Genomic DNA, 8,590 nt, shown 5'->3' with positions numbered 1-8,590 from the left:
AAGAAAGTAAAAACCTGATTTTGCCACTGATGTCCCTCAGAGACAGAAGCAGCTCGTAGATGATTTCGCCTACCAAAGTCCACCGAAATTTGAAGAGTCCTAATCCGATGAACTTAGGCTTTTATCAGTTATCAAATGCATGATCCTGGAAAATGTTGAATGAAATTATACTATGAATGCATATTGAACTTTACAGCGTGTATACTATGAACATATTCATAGAACTGAGACTACTTGATGTACCAGAAACGTCTCAGAACATATAGGCCTGTTGACTGTCTCTGGAGCTGTAGGACTCCTGAGAACTCGGCTGGTGGCTAGAAAGTTAATAGCATTTTATATTTGTAAGAGGTGTGCCTGCCAAGGGGAGGAGTGTTTTGCAGTGACTCAGTGCTATGCATACTGTATGCACACATTCACATACCTGAGCTCTCGCACAAATCACCTGTACACCTGGAAAGGATCAGCACACTCACACACAGGTAAGGGACAATTATGGGAACTGAGGCTTGCAAATACAGATTCAAGAAAAAAAATTAGAAGCAATGGAGCTAGGTTTCAGAAGTAAAAATGTTTCACCGTCATCAAATGTTGCTAAATATAAGATTGCCAGTGGTAAACATAATTAGAAATAGGCGTTTTATTGTTTGCCGAGATAATCCCTGTTTAGTTATGTTTGGTTGTGTGATTATTGTGCATCGTATACGCCTGATAGTGACATACGGAAAGGAACAGTCTGGTTTATTTTTCATTAAAGGAACTCTTACCATGTATGTAGCTTAGAACGTCTGGTACCACCACACCTGTGTATTTGGAGCATGCAGGGAGAGGGATCCCTTTTCCTGTTAATGTGGCACACTGACAGGTGGAGGGCGTTCCTGTACTGTGATCATGAAATAATCAAGGTAAGGGGCCTTGTTCTTCTAAGCTTGCTACAACAACATATTGTAGGTGATTTGGCCTTCTTGTGTGACACCAGCAACATTTTTTGTTAGGCAAAAAAAAAAATAATTTTCATCTTTGCTTCACTAACATGTCAAATTGAATTTGCCTAATGCTTGTCTTTTGTGTGTTTTGAGTTTACTGAAGGAGTGTGTATATGCCTTGTTAACACAGATGGCCAGCAAAGTAGTAGAGATGAATACAGATGCAAGCATGCAAAAGGAATTAAAGGAACAAAAGCCTTGCTTTAAAGTATGTAATCTTAAAGTGTCTGTTTCCCTTATGCCTCCTTTTACACTCTCTCTACGCCTCTCCAATCCCTGGTTTACCTACTTCTGTGGGTGCTGAGCTGTAAGTGCCCATGCAGACGGCCAGCGGTTCAGGGAACCAGGGACACTTCCAGGACAGATCTGAGTGATGACTATACCCGCTCTAACCAATCAAAATTGACCTGATCTGCCCCGGAAGTGCTGCTGAGGGAGAAGAGCTGGGACTGTTGAAGAAGCTGCATGGGCACTGACAGCTCAGCCTCCACGGAGGTAAGTACAGTAGGGGCCGGGGCAGTAGGGAGTCTGTACAGTGATAGTTCGCCTTTTCATTTTTTCGTAAAAGGTGAACTAACACTTTAACTAACAAAAAAACACCTGCTATTTCTCTCAGCCTTATCCAAATCAGCCTTATCCAAAATAAGCTAGTCTTATAAGTCTAACACCTAAGTTATAGTTTACATGGATACACTTGACCCCTGAATCCAATATTCATCATAAGAATGTGAGGCCCAACGGGAAAGCCTTTTTCTTTTTCACCTTTTTTTCCCTGTTCTAGACTACTACCTCCCACCCTCACTCTGAGTAAAGGAGATTAGCCTATTTATGCACAAGTTAGGGCCTTTTTTGGTAACCCTATTGCAAAGCCATAACAATCGACCCATCCTACCTGAAAATGTATGATACACATAGGATGCTGCAGCACTGACATGCAATAATTAATGAAAGTGTTAAAAGACTGGTAGATGTAAGTGTGGATATGGAAACGACTTTTGCAATATTTCTTTATCTTTATTACTACAATGTTTATGTCGTTTGACGTTGATACTCCTATAGCAGACAGCATTATCTTTTTATTATCTGTAAAGCCTAATTAAAACAGATTGGAATTGCACAGATATGCTTAAAGGACTTCACCTTGAACAATTTCCAGCTTGGTCAGATAAGATAAATCCAAAAACACATAGAAGAAAATTATAAACGTATGTGCAATAAACAATGGAAAGCTGCATCCGTTTGGTATTTGTCCAAGTCACAGTGCTTGCAGTAGTTCCAATTAGGAAGCTTTACTACACTTCACTATTGGTTGTTATTGCCTCGATTAGGATTTATGTACATTATTATGCACCAAAAATATAAATGGCTCCAGGCTAGGCCAAGGGGAAATTAGCAGAAACAGTTACTTTTTCAGCATTGGGGCCATGTACGGTGTATCATCTGCTAAAGTCTTGTGAAAAGCTGACACTTCCAGGAGTGTCAGTCTCCTTGGTCCCCCAAGGAGGTCAGTGGTTCCTTTACCAGACTTCACATCACTACAGGATATAATAGTAATATAAAGGTCAGCAGGAGAAACCATTGAGAATTGTGGGGGACCGTAGAGGTCAACATTCCTGGAATTGTTTGATTTCCAGCAGACTTTGGCTGAGGGTTTCTCCTGTCTGGTGGTGCAGGCATCAGAAAAAGTTTCCCTCTCTTCTTTTGCAGGTATGTCTGTTCACCAATTTTATAATAACATGGCTGCTTTAACCCGTTCTCACCTGCCAGGCACAGGTCTTAAGGTAGGGGGAACAGGACTGACTTCCTGATTATGTGACTATTTTATTTGGCTGTTACAGTAGCCATGTAGTCGGGAATCTGTCCCGCCAGGTCCTGATCATAACTAGAGACTTGGTGCTGCTGGTGAAAGCTTGGTCACCGTGCTGCGAACTGTGGTTGGTAGGAGGTTTAATGAAACAAAACATAAATAAAGCAACTAATATTATTAATGTACATTTAACCTGAAAGATACAGATCATACAGGAATCCTGAAAAAGAGAAAGTATACATTATGCATGGCCCCAATTCTGAAAAGATAACAGTTTCTGCCTGACTTATTTTTGCATATAAACCAGGAATGAAATCGCAAAGTCCACCTAGTAACAGACTCTTTGTCATGTGCTGGCCAACGCCTGTTTTTAATTATTGTACACCATACATTTTAAAATAAGTTACCTTAGGCACTACATGTTTGTGCATAAAACAGCTGCACTTCTAGGATATATTTTGATTACACAATGTTTGAGGGCCTATTCATTACTGCACATGTGTTAATGTGCATTATGTTAAAGCATCCTATTTATTTTAAAAAAAGGTGCATGAACAAAACAGAATACACAGTTGTGTTGTGCTGTGATGTATGTGCATTGTGGTATCTTTCAGAATGAATGCCAGCAGCATGCATAGCGTGGGTTGCCATATCTTCTATTCTTTGTTTGTGTTACAACTTGGAATTTAAATGGATTTTAATTGGGATTTTATGTCAGTCATCTGCCAAAATAGTCCATTTGATTGAAGTAAAAACAAAAATAGTTGTAGCACATACCCCCGAAGGAGCCACTGTTTCCTGTGCCCCCTGTTTCTGTGCCCATGACTCTGCAAATTGCACCACACACTGACAACTTGGGCTGACCACGTACTGACTCCCTTTCGGCTCTGATCCAAGCACCCCAGAATATGGCGACAGGGATACAAAACTCAAAAAAGCATGGGTGCCGGTATCTTGGTAGAAGGTGATTGCCACGAACAGAGACATAGTCAAGGTGAACCAGGGTCATGCACAGCGAGGTAGCAGCAAGTCAGTACCAGAGAAGCAGAGAGAGGTCCAGCAGCAGACCAAGGTCAGAGCCAGGGAAGCAGGTAGAGAATAGTCAGAGGCAAGTTGAGGTTGGTGTCCAAAATCCACAGAGCAAGGCCAAGAAAGAGGCGGGCCAGCAACGGAGAAACAGTCCGCAAAAGCATGAACACAGGTCACGAGAAAGCCGAAGAGCATCCAGAGATTAGCACACACCAGGGTTTCCTTTAAATAAGCAGCTTGGTGCCTATACATGTGGACGTGCACACAAATGCGCCTATATGTCCCCTGACACAGCCTCTCACCAACTCCTGTGTCAGCAGATGATCTCCCTCTGCTCACTGTGTGAAGTACAGCTGGTCAGCGTTCACAGCGTCCTTCCCATTGATTAAGCACTTGCTGCTGGGTGGCATGTGCAGGTTCAGTCACCTATATACTGTATAGGTGATTGAGCCTGCTGCAATTTAGGAGCTCCTACTGTGACTGCTGTGTCTACTGGACACTGTTGCCAATTACCAGTAACCAAGTATCATGTGATCACTATGATTGGTCATAACGATCCCATAATAACAGTGGAAACAATCTGTCATGAATCTCTTCTCATTCATGAACAGCTTGCATAATGTTGTGTTCAGTGACTGGCCCACAGTAATCATATGGTACCCGGCTACCTGTACCATGTCATTAGCTTAGCCAATCACAGATCACAAACAAAAGCAAGCTGTTCATGAATGAAAAACCCATTCATCACAGCCAAAGCTATTGCTTTTACAGCAATTATCACAGTGTAACAAAAATGTGTAAAGATCCATAAACATTAAAAAAATGTAATAAAAACATATTTATTTATTTATTTTTTACATACTGTCACTCATAAGTCAGTATCCCTGATCACCACCACACCAGTCATATGATGACGCTGTAGTGCACTGGTGACAGTATGTCAATAAAAAAAAAAAAAAACATTTTATTAATTTCTTCATTTTTCAAAAAAATTACAACTTCAAAAAACTCGCCATGCCTCTTGCTAAATACCTCAGACTGTCTACTTTGGGGTCATTTGGGTGGTTATTGTACTGTCCTGGTGTTTTAGGGCCTCAAGAAATGAGATAGGCCATCAGTACATTAGGATAGATTAGTTTTCAAATATATATATTATAGTCTGTAGCCATAATTTTCACACAAACCAATTAATATCCACTTTTTGGGATTTTTTTATCAAAGACATGTAGCAGAATACATTTTGTTGTACATTTTTGAAGAAATCTGAGTTTATTGGATATATTTTATAACAGAAAGTAAAAAATATAATTTTCTGTCTCTTTATATAATAAAAAATAAAAATCCCAGTGGTGATCAGATACCACCAAAAGAAAGCTCTGTTTGTATGAAAAAAAAAATATAAATTTAATTTGGGTAGAGAGTTGCATGACCGCACAATTGCCAGTTAAAGTAGCACAGTGCCGAATAGCTAAAAATGGCTTGGTCATGAAGGGGGTAAGACCTGGAGCTCAAGTGGTTAAAGTGATTGTAAAGGCAGAAGGTTTTGTATCTTAATGTATTCTATAAAAAGCCTTCTGTGTGCAGCAGCAGCCCTCAGCCCATCTAATACTTACCTGAGGTCCCTCTAGATCCAGCGGTGTTGCAGGAGTGTCTCGGCTGCCCAGGACTCCTCTCCTCATTAGCTGAGACAGCAGTGCAGTGCCATTGGCTCCCACTGCTGTCAGTCAAAGTCAATCAGCCAATAAGGAGAGAAAGGGGGCAGGGCTGAGTCGCGGCTCTGTGTCTGAATGGACACAGGGAGCTGTGGCTCGGATCGGGTGGCCCCATAGCAAGCTGCTTGCTGTGGGGGCACTCAACAGGAGGGAGGGGCCAGGAGCACTTAAGAGGGACCTGAGAAGAGGAGGATCTGGGCTGCTCTATGCAAAACCGCTGCACAGAGCAGGTAAGTATAACATGTTTGATATTTTTAAAGCGGAGTTCCACCTGAAAATGGAACTTCTGCTTTAAGTACTGGTGACCCCCTGACATGTTCCCACTTCCTCCCCTGGCTTTGCGGCACCGAAAGGAAGATCACCTCTCCCCCCCTCCCTCCCTGCAATCTTCTGGGACACGTCACAGGTCCCAGAAGATTGCCCAGCCATTCACAGCGCGGCTCGCGCATGCGCAGTGCGCGCCCAGCTGTGAAGCCACAGCCAGGAGCCCACAGTTAGAATGCCGGCGCCTCAGAGAGAAGGGGGACATCTGATCCGATCCCCCCAGACAGAAGGGGACAATCCCCTTCTTTTTTTTTTTTTTTTTTTTTTTTTTAGCAGATCGGATTAGAGGTAGGCCAGTGGAAATGGTGACAAGTACGTTTACATCTGCCGGTCCATAGAGGTGAATGGAGCGTCCGATTGGGACCACCTGAAAAACGGACAGGTGGATCCGGACTGATCGCGTGAAAGGGGCCTAAGGCTGCTTTCATATTGACGTGCTGCGGTTTACCTACACCCAGGTGCAGCGCAGTGCACCTGTGGCTTTCCTGCGGTTAAGCTGCACTTTGCCATAGGCTTGTATTATATCCTGCAGGTGTGGTGCACTTTCAGAAAGAAGCCAGGGCCGGTACAAGGGTTGAGCGAGAGGGGAGGGTGCCCTGGGTGGAGTGTGAGAGGGGGCGGATTTCTCCCTCTCCCTCTGCTCGCTGACTCTGAGCATAATACGCTCGCATTGCCACTGCTCCCTCCCCCTGCATCCTCATTAGCAGAGAGGAGAGCGACTTCAGGAAGGACTGAACCAGCAGGAGGGGGGCGGACAAACCTCCCATTATCTCAGTAACCGTGAAGAAACAGACAGACTCAGTCTGTAAATTGTGAGACTGGTGGCTGCAGCTCTGTAAGAGTGTCTGTGACACTTGCACAGCCCAGCGAACACATCACCTCCCCCCCTCACTGACAGGAGATCAGGGAGGGGCTACAGCTCCTCCTCCTCCCACCTCTGCTCCTCCAGTGACTTCCTGCCCCGCCCACACTATCCCCGACATGCAGATCATGTATCTGAAGTCAGGGGATGTGTGGGCGGGAAATATGAAAACAGCAGCTGCAGATTCCTCTGTGTGCCAAAGATGCCTGATCTTCCAGCCTGGACCTGGGTGAGTGTGCAACTGTGCAGTACACTGTAATTACTGAACTGTCCTTATCTCCATCCCCCATCTGTCTCCCCCCCTCATGTTCTTTCAAGACATTCACTAACTTTCACTTTCAAGACTGGCAATAGATGGTACAAATTTCTTTCCAGCAACCACAGATTGCAGGAAAGAAATTTGCATGATTCCCCCATTAGCACAGTCAGTGCTGACAGCGGAATCCCTTCTGCTGAGCAATTGTATTCTCCCGACATACAGTGATTATCACTAGCAGATATAGCAACCGCTAGTGATAATCATAAGAGAATCCAGCAGGCTGGTTGTACCCAATTTCATCGATCAACTTGGTACATTCAGCCTGCCCATTAATGGTTCAAATCTCAGCCAGTTCTAGCTGAAACAGCTGAGATTTATCCACTCGCTTACTGGGCACTTAAACCCCCCTCCTATCCAGACCAATTTTCAGCTTTCAGCGCTGACACACTTTGAATGACAATTGCGCGGTCATACAACACTGTACACAAATGAAATTTTTATAATTTTGTTCCCACAAATAGAGCTTTCTTTTGGTGGTATTTGATCACCTCTGTGGTTTTTATTTATTAAAAAAAATGTAAAAAGACCAAACTTAAAAAAAAAAAAATATATATATATATACATATATATATATATATATATTTTTTTTTTTTTTATTTTGTTATAAAATTTTAAAACAGGTGATTTTTCTCCTTCATTGATGTACACTGATGAGGCGGCACTGATGGGCACCGATGGTTGGCAATAATGGGCACTGATCAGTTACACTGATAGGCAGCACTGCTAGGTGGCATTGATAGGTGGCACTGGTGGGCACTGTGAGGTGGCAATGGCAGGTGGCACAGATGAGGCATAATTGCCTCTTCCTCTCCAGGATCGATGTCCCTTGCAGATGAGCCAGCGATCAGCTTTTTTTTCTCCTCACGCTGTCAGCATGAGGAGAAAAAGAAAAACGATCACAGAGCTTTTGTTTTGATCATGTGATCAGCTATCATTGGCTGACAGCTGATCACATGGTAAGGGGCCGGGACCGGCCCTTTACTCGGATCAGTGATCACTCTCTCGGTGACTCGGTGATCACGTGATCAGTGCACGTGCACAGGGGAGGCCTCCCAGCGGGGTTTTGGCCGTCATTCAGTTATAGCGCGGATGTCAAGAGGTTAAACTATCTATGGCTGGTCTTAGCTCTTAGGCAGCCTATACATTGATCACTTTTTTCATTCAACTATTAGGATGAATGAAAAAAAAAAGAATGTTCCAATTCCACCATCTACACATTCCAGGTGGAAGGTGGAATTCTCCCACTGTGGACCAGTGGTGGAATCCATTGTGGTGGTGTATAGAGCCAAAAAGATTAGAATTGTGTCAATGTCCCAATATTTATGGACCCGACTGTACATATAATTAAAATGTGTGAGTGAACTCTGTTTCTATCGCATTAAACCTAATTGAATTTGTATTGTATTAAGTATATTCTTGTTTAGAAATTATATTAATTCTTTCTTAGAAAATTGGGGGGGGGGGGGCGCAGTTTGCCATTTTCGCCCTGGGCACCAAATGGCCTTGTCCCAGCACTGACAGAAGCCTATGGATCAGTGCAGGTAACCCACA

General features: G+C 43.3%; 1 protein-coding gene across 4 annotated transcripts in view; it reads left to right on the top strand.

Moving 5' to 3' along the window:
• Nucleotides 1-354: 354 nt before the first annotated feature.
• Nucleotides 355-8,590, top strand: part of SYTL1 (synaptotagmin like 1) — a 95,316-nt gene continuing 87,080 nt past the window's right edge. Inside the window, exon 1 of one of the 4 annotated variants that reach the window (XM_073616172.1) lies at nt 355-482. The gene's annotated coding sequence lies outside the window, so the exon portion shown is untranslated. Of the gene's footprint in view, nt 483-703; nt 906-6,818; nt 6,950-8,590 lie in introns of those variants that run through there. The other 3 variants (XM_073616173.1, XM_073616174.1, XM_073616177.1) reach the window with 3 other exon arrangements.

Source organism: Aquarana catesbeiana, linkage group LG02, assembly GCF_042186555.1.
Source record: "Aquarana catesbeiana isolate 2022-GZ linkage group LG02, ASM4218655v1, whole genome shotgun sequence".
Taxonomy (NCBI): Eukaryota; Metazoa; Chordata; class Amphibia; order Anura; family Ranidae; genus Aquarana; species Aquarana catesbeiana.
This window is presented reverse-complemented; position numbering and strand designations above follow the sequence as displayed.